At 46.2% G+C, this 19,572-nt stretch overlaps 1 pseudogene; it reads left to right on the top strand.

Annotated features, from left to right (window-relative positions):
* The first annotated feature begins 13,746 nt into the window (after positions 1–13,746).
* On the top strand, positions 13,747–15,966 carry LOC112208910 (SRA stem-loop-interacting RNA-binding protein, mitochondrial-like; annotated as a pseudogene).
* The last annotated feature ends 3,606 nt before the right edge of the window (positions 15,967–19,572 follow it).

Here is a 19,572-nt window from a genome sequence, read left to right as displayed (position 1 = left end):
TACCATGTGGAGAGATCACATGTAAGAATTCTGGTTGAAAGCCCAGCTGAGATCCCAGCCAACAGCCAAAATCAACCACGAGCCATGTGAGTAAGCAAGCCTTTGAGATGATGCTGGCTGAAGCCAGCATCTGATAGTAATTGCTTGAGAGATGCTGAGTGAGAACCACCTAACTGAGCGTAGCTGTCATGGGTTGAATTTTATCCACCTCCCCACTCACCCCACCAACCAAAAAAAAAAAAAGATATGTTGAACTTCAGACCCCTAGTATCTCAGAATGTAATATTATTTGGACATAATGTCCTCATAAAAGCAATCAAGTTGAAATGAGGTAATTAGGCTGGGCCTAATTCAATATGACTGGTGTCCTTATAAAAAGAAGAAATTTGTTTTTGTATTGTTTTATTTATTTATACTTTTTTTTTTTTTTTTAGAGACAAGGTCTCACTATATTTCCTAGGCTGATCTCAAACTTTTGGGCTCAAGCAATCCTCCCACTTTGGGAATGAAAAGAGAAAGCCAGGCATAGTGGCTCATGCCTATAATCCCAACACTTTGGGAGACTGAGGCGGGTGGATTGACGGAGCTCAGGAGTTCAAGACCAGCCTGGGCAACATGGTGAAACCTCATCTCTACTAAAATACAAAAAATTAGCTGGGCATCACGGTGCACACCTATAATCCCAGCTACTCAGGAGGCTGAGGCATGAGAATTGATGAAACGGGGGAGGTGGAGGTTGCAGTGAGCCAAGCTCACACCACTGCACTCCAGTCTGGGTGACAGAGTGAGACTCTGTCTCAAAAAAAACAAAAAACAAACAAAAAAAAACAAAAAAACCCAGAAAACTATGGTCTCTCAAATATCTTCAGGGAGGAAGCATACTTAGTTGCAAAAATGAGCTATGTTTTATTTATTATTATTTTTAGAGATATGATCTTGTGCTATAGCCCAGAATGGAGTGCAATGACACTATCATAGCTCACTGCAGCCTCAAACTCTTGGCCTTATGTGATCCTCCCACTTCAGCCAAACAAAGTGTTGGGATTACAGGTGTGAGCCACTGCTCTCAACCCAAAGCTATGTTTTATAGAAAAGGAAATCTAGGCCAGGCAAGGTGGCTCATGCCTGTAATCCCAGCACTTTGAGAGGCCAAGGCGGGCGGATCACCTGGGGTCAGGAGTTTGAGACCAGCCTGGCCAACATGGTGAAACCCTGTCTCTACTGAGAATACAAAAATTAGCTGGGCATACCCTGTAGTCCCAGCTACTCAGGAGGCTGAGGCACAAGAATCGTGTGAACCGGGAGGCAGAGATTGCAGTGAGCCGAGATCACACCGCTGCACTACACCCTGGGCAACAGAGTGAGACTCGGTCTCAAAAAGAAAAAAGAAAAAGAAAAGGAAAACTAATTTAGAGGACAGAAGCATGAGCTCAGAAAGTGGAGCGAAGACCTATGGAGAATAACTCCCCAGCAGGGGAACTGCACCCTGATCAACAAACCAGCAGCATGTAACCAGCTGAATTTCAGAGTTACTATGGATCAGTGACTGTGTGTGCTTCCTGTTTTCCCCCATTTCGAATGGGAGGGTCTATTAATTTATGCCTGTGTTGGCCGGGCATGGTGGCTCACGCCTGTAATCCTGGCACTTTCGGAGGCCGAGGCAGGCGGATCACGAGGTCAGGAGTTCGAGACCAGCCTGGGTCAACATAGTGAAACCCCGTCTCTACTAAAAATACAAAAATTAGCCAGGTGTGGTGGCATGTGCCTGTAGTCCCAGCTACTAGGGAGGCTGAGGCGGGAGAATTGCTTGAAGCCGGGAGGCAGAGGCTGCAGGGAACCAAGACCACACCATTGCATTCCAGCCTGGGTGACAGAGTGACACTCTGTCTCAAAAAAATAAAAATGTATGCCTGTGTTGTCATTGTATATTGGGTGTGTGAAGGGCAGACAACTTGTTTATTTAGCTCACAGAACTTCAGATTGAGAGGAATGATATGCCAGGAGCTATACCCAAGATATCACACCCAAGGAGCTGCATCCACACCTGGTCCTGGTTTAGTTAACAAGATCCTGAACTATGTCCCTTGGCCTGATGTTGTAGTACAAGAGTCTTACGGAGGTCTTGAAAGGACACGAGTGTATTTTGCATGTGGGAGGAATGTAAATAAATTGTGACCAGAGGGTGAACTTGGGTGGTTTTAAAACATATTTGCAAATTTGTCGACAGTCTTGCATAAAGCACTAGAGTCTACTTCCACTCCCCTTGAATAAGGGCTGGCTTTAGTGATTTACCCACCAGTGAATAGAGAGTGTCAATGAAGGTGGGGCATGGTGGCTCACGCCTGTAATCCCAGCACTTTAGGAGGCTGAGGTGGGCCGATTATTTGAGGTAAGGAGTTCGACACCACCTGACCAACATGGTGAAACTCCACCTCTACTAAAACTACAAAAAAATTAGTTGGGTGTGGTGGTGTGCACCTGTAGTCCCAGCTACTCAGGAGGCTGAGGCAGCAGAATTGCTTGAACCCGGGAGGCAGAGGTTGCAGTGAGCTGAGATCATGCCATTACACTCCAGCCTGGGCAACAGAGTGAGACTCCATCTCAATTAAAAAAAAAGAGAGAGAAAGAAAGAAAGTGTCTACAAAAAGAATCAAACTCTGTAAAATATTTGAAGAGATTTATTCTGAGCCAAATATGAGCGACCATGGCCCATGACACAGCCCTCAGGAGGTCCTGAGAACATGTGCCCAAGGTGGTTGGGGCACAGCTTGGTTTTGTATATTTTAGGGAGGCATGAGACATCAGTCAAATACATTTAAGAAATACATTGGTTTGGTTCAGAAAGGTGGGACAACTCAAAGCAGGGGCTTCCAGGCTATAGGTAAATTTAAACATTTTCTGGTTGACAATTGGTTGAGTTTATCTGAAGACCTGGGATCAATGGAAAGGAATGTTCACGTTAAGATAAAGGATTGTGGAGACCAAGTTTTACTGTGTAGAGGAATCTCTCAGATATCAATCTTCAGAGAGAAAGCAGGTTGTAAAATGTTTCTTTTCCCCGGGCGCGGTGGCTCATGCCTGTAATCCCAGCACTTTGGGAGGCTGAGGCGGGTGGATCACGAGGTCAAGAGATCGAAACCATCCTGGCTAACTTGGTGAAACCTCAACTCTACTAAAAATACAAAAATTAACTGAACATGGTGGCACGCGCCTGTAGTCCCAGCTACTCGGGTGCTGGAGTGCAGTGGCGCAAGATCGGCTCACTGCAACCTCCACCTCCTGGGTTCAAGTGATTCTCCTGCCTCAGCCTCCTGAGTAGCTGAGATTACAGGCACATGCCACCACACCTGGCTAATTTTTGTATTTTTAGTAGAGACTGGGTTTCACCATGTTGGCCAGGCTGGTCTCAAACTCCTGATTTCGTGATCCATCCGCCTCAGCCTCCCAAAGTGCTGGGATTACAGGCATGAGCCACTGTGCCCAGCAAAAGAAACATTTTACAACCTGCTTTCTCCCTGAAGTCTGCTTACAGGAGTGAGCCACCGCTCCCAGCCATAAAATATTTCTTATGGAAACTAAAAGGGTGCCTGGCTCTTAGTTGATTATCTCCTGGATCTGGAAAGAAAGGAAGAAAAACAAAGGGGAAAGGGGATTCTCTATAGAGTGTGGATATTTCCCCCAAGAGACTTTGCAGGGCAATTTCAAGGTATGGCAAGGAAATATATTTTGGGGTTAAATATTTTTCCTTGTCTCATAATGTTATGCCAGAGTCAGACTGAAAACGAAGTCACGATATATAGGGTCAAATAACCCCTCTGATGAGAATTTATGGTTTATAAGGCATGACTCCCTAGACCCCTTTAGGTAGGAATTTGGGCAAGGTAAAAAATCAGAACTCAGTCTTCAAAAGTAATAGAGGTGGCATTGCGTGACTTCTGAGGCTAGGTCACAAAAGGTGATACAACTTCCATCTGACTCTCTTTCTTGGGACACTGTCTGTTGAAACCCAGGCACCATGCAGTGAAGAAGTCCAGGCCAGAAGGAGAGGCCACATTCACTTCTGAATAACAGCCTCAGCGAAGGTTCTAGGCCGTCAGCAGCCAACATCAGCTACAAGACATGTGAGCAAGCAAGACTGACTCGCCTACTCACTGACTCCAATCCCAGCCACCGTCTGACTGGAAACTTCTTGAGACCCTGATAGAGCAACCAAGCTAAGCCCAGTCAACATTCAGAGCCCTGAGAGATAATAATATTCAATGATCATTGTTGTTTTAAGCCCTAAATTTTGTTTTCTTTTGGTAGATGTAGGGTCTCATCATGTTGCCCAGACTGATGTCAAACTTTTGGGTTCAAGTGACCCTCCGGCCTTGACTTCCCAAAGAGTTGGGATTATGGTGTGAGCCACCACACACCCAATTAATAATACTACTGGCTTACTGGTTCTATTTTTTTTTTTTTTTTTTTTTTAGACACAGTGTCTTGCTCTGTCACCCAGGTTGTAGTGCAGTGGCACAATTATAGCTAACTGCAGCCTTGAACTCCTGGGCTCAGTAATCCTCCTGCCTCAGCCTCCCAAGTAGCTGAGACTACAGGCTCATGCTACCACACCCAGCTTTTTTTTTTTTTTTTTTTTTTTTTAATTATTTCTTGTAGAGACAGGTTCTTGCTGTGTTACCCAGGCTGACCTCAAACTCCTGGCCTCAGGTAAGCCTGCCTTGGGCTCTCAGAGCACTGGGATTACAGGTATGAGCCACCATGCCTGGCAGTTATTTTATTTTATTTTTTTAGGCAGCTCTAATGAACAGAATGGGAGGTGGGAGTGGAGTGATAATATTAATACCAAGCCTTTACTGAACTTCTACTGTGTGCCATGTAGTATAGTAAGTGTTTCAACTCAGTAGTTCACATAATCTCTGTTGGGAGTGAGCTCCCCAAAATCTGGCCATAAACTGGCCCCAAGACTGGCCATAAACAAAATCTCTGCAGCACTGTAACATGTTCATCATGGCCCTAACACCCAAGCTGGAAGGTTGTGGGTTTACAGGAATGAGGGCAAGGAACACCTGGCCCTCCCAGGGCAGAAAACCACTTAAAGGCATTCTTAAGCCACAAACAATAGCGTGAGCGATTTATGCCTTAATAGCATGTTCCTGCTGCAGTTAACCAGCCCAACCTATCCCTTTAATTCAGCCCATCCCTTCGTTTCCCATAAGGGATACTTTTAGTTAATTTAACATCTGTAGAAACAATGCTAATGACTGGTTTGCTAATAAATACGTGGGTAAATCTCTGTTCTGGGCTCTCAGCTTGGAAGGCTGTGAGACCCCTGATTTCCCACTTCACACGTCTATATTTCTCTGTGTGTGTCTTTAATTCCTCTAGCGCCGCTGGGTTGGGTCTCCCCAGCCGAGCTGGTCTTGGCAATCCCCACAACAACCCATGAGGCAGATATATTCATTTATTATCTCTATTTGACAGAAGAGGAAGCTGAGACAGTAAGATTAAAGGATTTGCTTAGGATCCTTTAGCTACTCAGAATTCTTAGCTATTAAGTCGAGGAACTGAGATAACACCAGCACTGAGACTGGTTCATAGATCATTAAAAAGCATTGAGATAAGAGACAATGAGGGTAGGAACTGCAGGGGTAGTGAGCAGTGAGGAAGGACTAGAACTGATCGGTAATGAAAGGGGCAGTTGAGGCCAGGTTCGGTGGCTCACATCTGTAATCCCAGCACTTTGGGAAGCCAATGCAGGAGGATCACTTGAGGTCAGAAGTTTGAGATCAGCCTGGCCAACATGGTGAAACCCCATCTCTAATAAAAACACAAAAATTAGCCAGGCGTGGTAGTGTGCGCCTCTAATCTCAGCTACTTGGGAGGCTGAGGCAGGAGAATCGCTTGAACCTGGGAGGCGGAGATTGCAGTGAGCCAAGATCATGCCACTGCACTCCAGCCTGGGTGACAGAGTAAGACTCCACCTCAAAATAGAAAAAAATTTAAAAAAAGAGAGGGGTAGTTGATAGGCCTGTCGACCCTGGTCTTTCCCAGGAGGGTGGGCAGTGGAAGGAACTGAAGACAGATCTCAGGTTTCTGACTTTCATCAGCCTCCGATTTCTCAAAGAGCTCTGGCTTATCAGAAAGCTTCTATCTTTCTGATAAGAGGCTTATATCAGAAACATAGTGCTTATTTCTACTGAAATAAATGTATACCTCCATACGGACTGATTTATTTGGAAGACTCTATTAAAGAACAAGGGGCGAAAACACAAAGAAGTGAGAATCAGAAGCACAAGAGGTATTTTTACAAATGCATCAGGCTCGAAACCTTGGTACATGCATTCTTGTGTACCTCTTGTGCTGACCCACTCTAAATAATTTTCCTGAGATCTTCTTAGGCTATAACTGGAACACGTGACATTCAGGCCTCAAACACCTGCTGAATTTCACCATATCCATCAGGATCAAGTCCAAACTCCCCAGAGAGCATGCAAGCCTTTCTTTATCTGACCTCAGCTTATTTATAGCCCCAGGCTCATCCTTCACCCAAAGTGCTGGGATTACAGGCGTGAGCCACCGAGCCCAGTTGATCTTTGTTCTTTTCTTAGAAAGCACTTCCTTTTCCCCCATTTCAGTCCTCAACCCCTTTCTACCTGCCAAGTGATCTGCAGGCTCCAGGGCTAAGCTCCCACCGAGCCCAGTTGATCTTTGTTCTTTTCTTAGAAAGCACTTCCTTTTCCCCCATTTCAGTCCTCAACCCCTTTCTACCTGCCAGGTGATCTGCAGGCTCCAGGGCTAAGCTCTGAAGCCACCTCCCAACCCCCGATGGAAGGCTTTCTTTCTTCCCTCCCCTCATCCTCCTTCTATGCTTTGGGTCCTGTCATCTACTCCATTCTTACTTCTTAGAATCAATAAAATTGTGTATATTTAAGCCTTACCAACACCAAGCAATACAATATGATCATGCTTTAATTATGGATCTTAGTACTTATAACCTTGGGGCACATGAGCTATTTCTAGGTGGGACCCTATTGAACTGTTAAAATGCTAACAGCTAAGCATTTGCTTTACTGTTTATTAGGAAAACAAGAGGACTTGAACACTAACTCCATGATTCACAAATATTATTACCCAAGATGAAGCAAAAGTAGGTGGCAATGTTAATCAATTGTAGAGGCTGCAGGGAGATACAGCAAGCATTCTAAGGGAGAATGCTAATACCTGAGATTTAGGGAAATCTCATTTAATCCTTACAATAACCTTGTGAAATAGAGATCTTGTTCACATTGTTGAGATAGAAACCCAAGGGTCAGAAAGGTGAAATAACTTTCCTAAACATACAGAACCATTAAGTGGCGGGTATAAATAGGATCTGCAGTTGGGGTGGCTTCTTCTGCCCAGTCTCCTAGCAAAACTTACGCCCTGGGAACTGTCTACTTCTCTGTCTTCCTCACCAGAATGTGCTTAATTGTCAGTATATCTCATGCCTTGTGGGATTCCTAGTGCTTAGAGTACTTGCTGGCACACAGTCACACTTACTAGGATTCTGTAGAAAGAATGAATGACTGCAAGGGGGAGGGACCAGTGGCTTGTCTGTGCACAATTTACAAAGCACTTTCACAAGAAATTTTTTTTTTTTTTTTTGAGATGGAGTCTTGCTCTGTTGCTCAGGCTGGAGTGCATGGCACGATCTCAGCTCACTGCAACCTCTGCCTCCCAGGTTCAAGCGATTCTCCTGCCTCAGCCTCCCTGAGTAGCTGAAACTACAGGAACGCGGCACCACGACCAGCTAATTTTTGTATTTTTAGTGGAGACAGGGTTTTGCCATGTTGCCAGGCTGGTCTTGAACTTCTGACCTCAGGTGATCTGCCCGCCTTGGCCTCCTAAAGTGCTGGGATTACAGGCGTGGGCCACTGTGCCCGGCCTTTATTTATTTATCTATTTTATTTATTTATTTATTTTTAAGGCAGGGTTTTGCTCTGTCACCCAGGCTGGAGTGCAGTGGTGCGATCACAGCTCACTGTAGCCTTAGACCTCATGGGCTCAAGTGATCTTCCCACCTGAGCCTCCCCAGTAGCTGGGACTGCAGCTATGAGCCACACACCTGATTGATTTTTTTTTTTTAATTTTTTGTAGAGATGGTGTCTCCTATGTTACCCAGGCTAGTCTCGAACTCCTGAGCTCAAGCATTCCTCCCACCTCAGACTCCCAAAGTGCTGAGATTACAGGTGTGAACACCGCTCCCAGACACACAAGCATTTCTATTTAATTCTTCCAACACCCTTCTGTAGAAAATATGATTATTCTTCTTCTCTATTTCACAGGAGAGAGCACTGATAATGAGTCTTGCCTTCATGCTAAGAGAAAAGCAGTGGAGGATCAAACTGACAGGAGGCCAGAAAGGCCCCAGAGATGTGTTGGAGGGTGGGGCAGGAGAGGGTAGGAGGGCGGGAGATAGAGAGGGAAGGACAGGGAATGATAAGAAAATGACCTGCTCTGCAGACCTGGGAAGCAAATGTTCTTTAACCTCTAGTACACTTTCCCTTTCCAGGCTCTGACCTCAGCAGCCCCAAACCACAGGAACTTCCTGTCCTGAGTACACACTATCACTTGGGATGTTTCTTTGGATTCCTAGAAGCATGCCCCTGATTACTGAGATAAGATACAAGGAGATGATGTGTTTCCCCTGAGCAGAGGAGACTTCTGAGCAAAATCCAGCTTCCGAGTTGACATGCTTCCTGGGAGTCATGCTTGTTACAATCCACAAGCCTACCTGACACATCATTATCACCCAAAGAGCATAGTTGACATCAGGTTCACTCTTGGTGTTGTACATTCTATGGGTTTGGACAAGTTTATAATGACGTGAACCCACCATTTTTTTTTTTTTTTTTTTTTGAGACGGAGTTTTGCTCTCATTGCCTAGGCTGGAATGCAATGGTGCAACCTCAGCTCACTGCAACCTCTGCCTCCGTGGTTCAAACAATTCTCCTGCCTCAGCCTCCCGAGGAGCTGGGATTACAGGTGCCCACCACCACACCTGGCTAATTTCGACTCACTGCAGCCTCCACCTCCTGGGCTCAGGAGATTCTCCTGCCTCAGCCTCCCAAGTAGCTGGGACTATAGGTGCACACCACCATGCCCAGCTAATTTTTGTGTTTTTTTTATAGAGATGGGATTTTGCCATGTTGCCCGGGCTGGTCTCTATCTCCTGGACTCAAGTGATCAGCCCGCCTCAGCCTCCCAAAGTGCTGGTATTACAGGCGTGAGCTACCATGCCCGGCCCATCTGTATGCTGTTACTGCCCAACCTGGAGTGCAGTGGTGCTATCTCGGCTCACTGCAACCTCCACTTCCCGGGTTCAAGCAATTCTCCTGCCTCAGCCTCCCAAGTAGCTGGGATTACAGGTGCACATCACCACTCCTGGCTAATTTTGTATTTTTAGTAGAGATGAGGTTTCACCATGTTGGTCAGGCTGCTCTGGAACTCCTAACCTCAGGTGATCCACCTGCCTCAGCCTCCCAAAGTGCTGGGATTACAGGCGTGAGGCACCATGCCTGGCCTGTATGTGTAATTTTAGCTACTACTCCCTGCAGTGTATAGATTTAAAATGGCAAGATCTAAATCCAGAGGATCTGGGTTAAAATCTCAGTTTACCACTCACCCTTATGATGAGCTTGGTTAGACAAGTTATTGCAGCTTCTCTGTGCCTGGCTTCCTGAAATGGAAAATGTAAAACGGAGATAATAATACTCGGACCACATAAGGACACTGAACTAGGAGGTGAGCTAAGGCAAGACAAGTACTTAGTTCAGTGCCTGGCAAAGAGGAAATATTTGGTAAATGTGGGCTATTTTTGTATATCTTGGTATTTGAGATTTTTCACTTTTTTTTCTTTACTATACAAGTAAAATGTTATCTATTTTGTCAGTTTTTAATCCAACACTCTTTTCATTAATTCTAGTTATTTTTAAATTTTTTATAGAGAAAGGGTCTCATTATGTTGCCTAGACTGGTCTCGAACTCCTGTGTTCAAGCAACTCTTCCACCTCAGCCTCCCAAGTAGTTGAGATTACAGACATGAGCCACTACACCCAATTAATTTTTAATTTTTTGTAGAGATGGGGGTCTTGCTATGTTGTCCAGTTTGGTCTCAAACTCCTGGGGTCAAGCAATCCTCCTGCCTCAGCCTCCCACAGTCCTGGGGTTACAGGTATGAGACACCATGCCCAGCCCTGGAAGGGTTGGTCTTGTTGTCTCAGGGGTGTCAGAGGTGGAAGAAAATCTGCATGTAAGTGGACCCTTGAAGTTCAAACTTGTGTTGTTCAAGGTCAACTGTATAATTAAAGTGATCTACGAGTATAGAAAAGCTTTATTTATTTTTATTTTTTATTTTTTTTGAGATGGAGTTTCGCTCTTGTCGCCCAGGCTGGAGTGCAGTGGCACAATCTCAGCTCACTGCAACCTCTGCCTCCCAGGTTCAAACAATTCTCCTGCCTCAGCCTCCCGAGTAGCTGGGATTACAGGTGCCCGCTACCACGCCTGGCTAATTTTTTGTATTTTTAGTAGAGATTGGGTTTTGCCATGCTGGTCAGTCTGGTCTAGAACTCCTGACCTCATGATCCACCTGCCTTGGCCTCCCAAAGTGCTGGGATTACAGGCTTGAGCCACCATGCCTGACAAAACTTTACATTATGTTTGAAGAAAATGAGAGCTAAATATATATCTGTGAAACTAACTGTTGATTATATCATTCAGACCTTCTGTACCATTGACAGCCAAGAGAAATCTACTTTGTGCTACATATGTTATTTAAAATTTTCTATAGCCATGATTAAAAAAAAAAAAAGGTGGCCGTGTTGTAGGAAGTCAGGGATCCCAAACGGAGGAACTGGCTGAAGCCACGGCAGAAGAACATAAATTGTGACGATTTCATGGACATTTATCAGTTCCCAAAATTAATACTTTTATAATTTCTTATGCCTATCTTTACTGCAATCTCTGAACATAAATTGTGAAGATTTCATGGACATTTATCACTTCCCCAATTAATACTCTTATAATTTCTTATGCCTGTCTTTAATTTCTTAATCACATTATCTTCGTAAGCTGAGGATGTATGTCACCTCAGGACCCTGTGATGATTGCGTTAACTGTACAAATTGTTTGTAAAACATGTGTGTTTGAACAATATGAAATCAGTGCACCCTGAAAAAGAACAAAATAACAGCAATTTTCAGGGAACAAGGAAAGATAACCATAAGGTCTGACTGCCTGCGGGGTAGGGCAGAACAGAGCCATATTTTTCTTCTTGCAGAAAGCCTATAGATGGATGTGTGAGTAGGAGAAATATCATTGAATTCTTTTCCCAGCAAGGAATATTAATAATTAATACCCTGGGAAAGGAATGCATTCCCAGGGGTAGGTCTATAGATGGCTGCTCTGGGAGTGTCTGTCTTATGCGGTTGAGAGAAGGGATGAAATACACCCTGGTCTCCTGCAGTGCCCTCAGGCTTACTAGGATTGGGAAATTCCAGCCTGGTAAATTCTAGTTAGACCAGTTGTCTGCTCTCGAACACTGTTTCCTGTTAAGATGTTTATTAAGAAATGCATGCCCAGCGGGACATGGACCCTCATCAGTAATTCTAATTTCGCTCTTGCCTTGTGATCTTGCTCTGCCCTTCGCCTTGTGATCTTTTATTGCCCACTGAAGCATGTGATCTCTGTGACCCACTCCCTATTTGTACACCCCCTCCCCTTTTGAAATCCCTAATAAAAACTCGCTGGTTTTGCGGCTCAGGTGGGCATCATGGAACCTGTCGATATGTGATGTCACCCCCGGCAGCCCAGCTGTAAAATTCTTCTCTTTGTACTCTTTCTCATTTATTTCCTGGACCGGCCGACACTTAGGGAAAATAGAAAAGAAAGTACGTTGAAATACTGGGGGCTGGTTCCCCTGATACAGCTGGGCTCGGTGGCTCACACCTGTAATCCCAGCATTGAGGGCCAAACTTGAGGCCAATAGCCAGGTCTGCTTCTGCCCACACTTCTTGCTCTGTCTAAAAATATCTCTTGATAATGTCTTCCATCCACCACATATCGATTCTTAATACTTCCATTCCTTTTTCCTTGGGGCGTTAAGAGTGAGAGTGATAGGAAGATCAAAGAAGTGTTATAAAATAAGGTTGGGCATGTTAAAATTTCAACCCATTTCCTGCTTGCACCCCAAAATACTCACCAGTGGCACTTGCAGCCACAGTGTTTACCCTGAGATAATTTTGCCACAAAAGATCTCGCCTTTTTTTTTTTTTTTCTTTTTTTAGATGGAGTCTCACTCTGTCACCCAGGCTGGAGTGCAGTGGCTCGATCTCCACTCACTGCAACCTCTGCCTCCCAGGTTCAAGCAATTCTCAGCCTCAGCCTCCCAAGTAGTTGGGATTACAAGCACCTGCCACTGTGCCCGACTAATTTTTTGTATTTTTAGTAGAAGTGGAGTTTCACCATCTTGGTCAGGCTGATCTTGAACTCCTGATCTCGTGATCCACCTACATCAGCCTTCCAAAGTGCTGGGATTACAGGCGTGACCCACTGTGCCTGGTGTTTTTAAAATCATTCTTGCATTGCTCTAGTATATCGACTTTGGAAACAAAAGCCATCATTCTACTTAGAGCATTCTGTTTTTAGTAGTGGTATTTCCATTGACAAAATATAATCATTCTCAATCACTGAAAACGTGAAATCCTAGAAAACAAAGCATTCCTATGCATGATGTTAGCATTGTTCTTGAACACTTGTTGGCCAAAGATTCATTTGATGAATCTGATTTTTCCAAAAAAGACCCTTCTGATGATTCAGACAATTCTGATGCTAGCTATGTTTAGAAAGAACTCCAGGAACAGTTTTTATATTTTATTATTACACTGAAAATCAGTCAGATTTGCTTCAGCCTCCAAGAGTGTGTTTATGTAAAATTAAATGAGTGCTGCCAGCGGGCTGCACTTTTTGTTCTCTAAACAGGAAAAGAAGTAAAGAGTTTATTTGAGCAGGCAATGATGAATCAGGCAGGGGCATAAAGGTGAGGCTTTTATAGGGTGAATGAAGAAGCAGAGCAAAGAAACTCTGTGATTGGTTAAAGTTTGAGCCATTGCTTTACTTGGCCTATTCCAGTAGGAGGTTAATGGGAAGACAACCAATGCCCAGGTAGCTGCTGTGCTGGGCTGAGCTTAAACTTCCTTTTCCTTTAAATTCTGAGTTAAGTTTCTCTTTCCTTATGTAGTATTCCAGGGTGTTAGAGCCACTTCAGGCTAATGGCCTCTCATTTAATTATTTTAACAGAAGGAACAAGATTTTCTCACTGTTTTCATGCAGAATGTTGGGGCCAGGGGCAGGAACAGGGCCAGAAGTGGACACAATTTTCTGACCAAATTTCCCCATTGGTGGCCGGGCCTGGGGGCTCACGCCTGTAATTCCAGTACATTGGGAGGTCAAGGCAGGAGGATCACATGAGGCCAGGAGTTTGAGACCAGCCTGGCCAACATGGTGAAACCCTGTCTCCACTAAAAATACAAAAAAATTAGCCGGACGTGGTGGCAGGCACCTGTAATCCCAGCTCCTTGGGAGGCTGAGGCAGGAGAATCACTTGAATCTGGGAGGTAGAGGTTGCCATGAGCTGAAATTGTGCCACTGCACTCCAGCCTGGGCAACAGAGCAAGACTCTGTCTCAGAAAAAGAAAAAAAAGTCTAAAGATGGTGGCCTAAGCAGGGAGAGGTGCCATGGTGCTGCGTAGAAGTATCAGTCGGCCAGTTGTTTTTGTGAGAAAAATTCCTTGGACCAAGACAAGGAGACTGGCTTTCACAGAGGTTTGGGTTGGGTTCAGTGTTCTTCAGAATGCACTACAGCAGGAATATCATATTATAGGTGGAGTAAAGCTCCAGGTTTAAGCTCAAAGGCCAAAAGTTTTGCAAACATCTGATGATGAAGAGAAAGATTTTTGAGACTGTTTCAGCTTATTAAATGAAGTTAACATAACTGAGAAAAACAACAAACGAACAAACGAATGTCCTCATTGGCTACCAGGGACAATAAACTCCAAAGGGAAGAAGGGTGAGTGAGAGCTTATCCCCTCCACCAGCTAACCTCAAGGTTCTCACCCAGTTCCGAGGCGGCCTGTGGTGATAACCTCATTCCCTTTCCCCGCAGTGGTGGATATTTGGGAAGTGACCTTCCTGCCTTGACACATGACGTGTCCCACGAATACTCCATGCAGTTGTGAGATGCAAGGACCAGGTCACTCCCGAGGATGAGGAAGCTGGGCTTGGGGGCTGGCACAGAGAGTGGTGGGTGTTTGTCACGTGTTTATGACTTTCAGTAAGACTCTCTGAGTCTCCGACCTTGTATTTTTATTTTTATTTACTTATTTATGTATTTATTTATTTTGAGATAGCGTCTCACTCTGTCTCCCAGGCTGGAGTGCAGTGGCATGATCTCTGCTCACTCCAACCTCCACCTCCCGGGTTCAAGCAATTCTCACTCCTCAGCCTCCTGAGTAGCTGGGATTACAGGCCTGTGCCACCTCACCTGGCTAATTTTTGAATTTTTAGTAGAGACAGGGTTTCACCATGTTGGCCAGGCTGGTCTCGAACTCCTGACCTCAAGGGATACTTGCGCCTCGGCCTCCCAAAGTTCTGAGATTACACTCATGAGCCACCGCACCCGGCCTGCCCTTTACTCTTACACCTGGGTGGCTCTGCAGCCTTTCTCTAAGTCCTTCCTTCCAGACACCTTGATTCTTCAACTCCCATGTGTCTGTCCTGCTTTAATAACCATGTGTACTGTGAGGTCAGTGAGTCCCAAGGCAGCACAATTCAGTGGTCCGAGGGGTGGGCTGTGGATCTTAATCCTCTCATCTTGGGACCCTCAGCTATGTCCCTGGAAGCTTCTGCATCTCTCTCTATTAAGTGGAGATAAATAACTCCTATTCCTCAGGCTATGATGAGTCAGTGAGGTAATGAATGGAAAATGCCTATGTGGGGCTGGGTGCAGTGGCTCACACCTGTAATCTCAGCGGTTGGGAGGCTGAGGGGGGAGGATTGCTCGGGCCTAGGAGTTGGAGGCTGCAGTGAGCCATGATCATGCCACCACACTCCAGCCTGGGTGACAAGAGGGATACTGACTCTGAAAAAATATATAATTTTTTAAAAAAGAAAATGCCTCCAAAATAATGAGGATTATATAAGAAAAAAGAAAGAAAGAAAATGCCTATTTAGGGAAGTCACCTGCAGTTCCTATTATGATGTTTCTTTGTTTGTTTGTTTTTTATTTTATGAGACAGAGTCTTGCTCTGTTGCCCAGGCTGGAGTGCAGTGGCGATCTTGACTCATTGCAACTTCTGCTTCCCAAGCTCACACAATCCTCGTGCCTTAGCCTCCTGAGTAGCTGAGATTACAGCCATGCACCACCATGCCTGGCTAATTTTTGTATTTTTAGTAGAGATGAGGTTTCTCCATGTTAGCGAGGCTGGTCTTGAACTCCTCAAGTGATCCGCCTGCCTTCGCCTCCCAAAATGTTGGGATTACAGGCATGAGCCACTGTGCCTGACCTTACTAGAATGTTAGAACAGGACCTTCAACCCCCTAGAGCATCCACAGTTGTCACATCTGGGCCTCCATGGCATCTGATTGTCAAGTCTGGGAGGAGAAACAAAGCATGCTGTGCTCTGGAGCTTGCCCACCCATGGGTCAGCTGGGAAACCTCAGGACAGGCTCCATTCTCATGGGAAAGGCCTGTAGATTCACCTCTGCCTGAACCTGGGTAAGAAAATTGGTTTAATTCAAAGGTAAAGTGTTAGTAAGCTCTCCTGTCCCCACCTCCTGGCAATTCTAAATGCCACATCTTACAATTAGCTTCCTTAATAAATAATAAAATGAATATTTTCATCTCCATCATTCTGTCCTGTGTGTCTTATTTTTCAATTGATTCTAAATTCTGTAAGGTGGCCAGGCGTGGTGGCTCACACCTGTAATCCCAGCACTTTGGGAGGCTGAGGCAGGTGAATCACTTGAGGTCAGGAGTTTGAGACCAGCTTAGCCAACATGGTGAAACCCCGTCTCTACTAAAAATACAAAAAAAAAAAAAAGCCAGGCATGGTGGTGTGCACCTGTAATCCCAGCTACTTGGGAGGCCAAGGTATGAGAATCACTGGAACCTGGGAGGCGGAGGTTACAGTGAGCTGAGTTGGCACCACTGTACTCCAATAAAGCAAGGCTCAGCCTCAATAAATAAATAAATAAATAAATAAATAAATAAAATTATGTAAGGGAAGAAAGGGATGTTATTTACTGACTCCTAAGACTCCAACGAAGTGAAAAATGCAAAACTACAATCTCAGCACCAACAAGCAGGTTCCAGAGCCCTTTTGGGTCCTAGGTAATTAACCTGAGCCAAATGAGAAGGCATAATTTTACTTCATGGCAGCATAATTTATGCTGTCCTCACAGGCCATGTGTTAACCAGGGCCTGTGGAAAATGATTCAGTCTGCCAATACAGCACACCAATGACATGAAGCTAGTGATTTTTTTTTTAACTCAAAAAAATATTTTTTAGGCCAGGCATGGTGGCTCACACCTGTAATCCCAGCACTTTGAGAGGCTAAGGAGGATGGATCACCTTAGGTCAGAAGTTCAAGACCAGCCTGGCCAACATGGTGGTGAAACCCTGTCTCTACTAAAAATACAAAAATTAGCTCGGTGTGGTGCTGAGTGCCTGTAACCTCAGCTACCCAGGAGGCTGAGGCAGGAGAATCACTTGAACTGGGAGGCAGAGGCTGTAGTGAGCCAAGATCGTGCCTTTGTATTCCAGCCTGGGAGACAAGAGCAAAATTCCGTCTCAAAAAAAAAAACAATTTGTTTTAGAGACAGAGTCTTGCTCTGTTGCCCAGGCTGCTGTGCAGTGGTGCAATCATAGCTCACTGCAAACTCCAACTCCTGGGCTTTAGTGATCCTCTTGCCTCAGCCTTCCAAGTAGCTGAGACTACAGGCTCACACCATCATACCTGGCTACTTTTTAAAAATTATTATTATTGTTGCTATTTTGAGACAGTTTCATTCTGTCGCCCAGTGGCACGATTCTCAGTTCACTACAACCTCTGCCTCCCAGGTTCAAGCAATTCTCATGCCTCAGCCTCCTCAGTAGCCTCCTGAGTAGCTCCTGAGGGACTACAGGTGCCTGCCACCATACCCAGCTAATTTTTGTGTTTTTAGTAGAGACAGGATTTTACCATGTTGTCCAGGCTCGTCTGGAGCTCCTGACTTCGAGTGATTCATCCACCTTGGTCTCCCAAAGTGCTGGGATTACAGGCATGAGCCATCATGCCAGGCCTAAAAAATTTTTGTAGTGACAGGGTCTCACTTTGTTGCCCAGGCTGGTCTTGAACTCCTGGGCTTAAGTGGTTTTCCCACCTCAGCCTCCCAAAGCACTGGGATTACAAGCTTGAGTCATTGTGTCTGGCCTGAAGCTAATGATTAAATAAGGCACCCTGGTGAACCTGTGTCACCACTGCAGGCAAGAGATAGGAGATTTATTCTCTGAAGGATATAACCAAAGGAGCCACAGTAAGAAGGACAAGGGGTGGGCAGTGAGCTGCAGGAAATACATCAGACTGAAGCCACAGTCTACACTTCAGAGTGTTGAATTCTGTATCAGTTATCTGTATCTGTTCTGTATCAGTAACAAACAACCTCAAATTTGTAACATCTTAAAAATAATCACCATGGTCAGCAATCAGGGCTGGGCGTTTTTGGGTTGTTCTGCTGGCCCCACCAGTCAGGCAGGATGCTGGCTGTATCCTCTATGGTGGCTTTATTTGCATGTCTGGTGACAGTGCTGGTTGGATGCTGGGCCTGTTTCTGCTCCAGGTCTCTTATCCACAAGATTCTAGAAGACAATGGAGCAATACCTTCCTTACGCCAAGGCAGTGGTTTTCAAACTATTGATCAATCTTGAGGTTAAAATACATTTTCACACACACATGGACTCAATGCATAGACTCAAAAATTTTATTTTCTCTGTATCCTTTCTTGGGTAAGAAAGAAAGAGAGAGAAAGAGAAAGGGAGTGAGAGAGGGAGGGAGAAAGTGCAGAAGGTGAGGGAAAGAAAGGGGGGGGGAGGAAGGGGAGAGGAGATGAGGGAAGGGGAAGAGAGAGGGGAGGGAAGAAACCAAAAGGTTATCAGATGATTGGAAGCAATTGGGAAAGATTATTTATAGGTAGGTGACGGCACTGATGAAAACAAAGAAAGCAAATGTTGGTGCACTATTTAGTTCTGCAGTTTATCACAATTATAATAATATTGTAAATATTAACTACTGGTTGGGAGAAGGAGTCATTGGTAGTGAGGGTGTGGCATGAGAGCTAAATTCTATCTCCCCCAAAACAGATCAATGGCTGCATTAAGAAAAAGCCACTATAGCCCACATATAGCCCTCTCCCTTCTCCCTTCTCCCTTCTCCCTCTCCCCACGGTCTCCCTCTCCCCACGGTCTCCCTCTCCCCACGGTCTCCTTCTCCCTCTCTTTCCACGGTCTCCCTCTCATGCCGAGCCGAAGCTGGACTGTACTGCTGCCATCTCGGCTCACTGCAACCTCCCTGCCTGATTCTCCTGCCTCAGCCTGCCGAGTGCCTGCGATTGCAGGCACGCGCCGCCACGCCTGACTGGTTTTCGTATTTTTTTGGTGGAGACGGGGTTTCGCTGTGTTGGCCGGGCCGGTCTCCAGCTCCTAACCGCGAGTGATCCGCCAGCCTCGGCCTCCCGAGGTGCTGGGATTGCAGACGGAGTCTCGTTCACTCAGTGCTCAGTGGTGCCCAGGCTGGAGTGCAGTGGCGTGATCTCGGCTCGCTACAACCTCCACCTCCCAGCCGCCTGCCTTGGCCTCCCAAAGTGCCGAGATTGCAGCCTCTGCCCGGCCGCCACCCCGTCTGGGAAGTGAGGAGCGTCTCTGCCTGGCCGCCCATCGTCTGGGATGTGAGGAGCCCCTCTGCCTGGCTGCCCAGTCTGGAAAGTGAGGAGCGTCTCCACCCGGCCGCCATCCCATCTAGGAAGTGAGGAGCGCCTCTTCCCGGCCGCCATCACATCTAGGAAGTGAGGAGCGTCTCTGCCCGGCCGCCCATCGTCTGAGATGTGGGGAGCGCCTCTGCCCCACCACCCCGTCTGGGATGTGAGGAGCGCCTCTGCCCGGCCGCGACCCCGTCTGGGAGGTAAGAAGCGTCTCTGCCCGGCCGCCCCTACTGGGAAGTGAGGAGCCCCCCCCGCCCGGCCAGCCGCCCCGTCCGGGAGGGAGGTGGGGGGGTCAGCCCCCCGCCCGGCCAGCCGCTCCGTCCGGGAGGTGAGGGGCGCCTCTGCCCGGCCGCCCCTACTGGGAAGTGAGGAGCCCCTCTGCCCGGCCACCACCCACCCCGTCTGGGAGGTGTGCCCAACAGCTCATTGAGAACGGGCCAGGATGACAATGGCGGCTTTGTGGAATAGAAAGGGGGGAAAGGTGGGGAAAAGATTGAGAAATCGGATGGTTGCCGTGTCTG

Source organism: Pan troglodytes, chromosome 3 (assembly GCF_028858775.2).
Source record: "Pan troglodytes isolate AG18354 chromosome 3, NHGRI_mPanTro3-v2.0_pri, whole genome shotgun sequence".
Classification (NCBI taxonomy): Eukaryota; Metazoa; Chordata; class Mammalia; order Primates; family Hominidae; genus Pan; species Pan troglodytes.
This window is presented reverse-complemented; position numbering and strand designations above follow the sequence as displayed.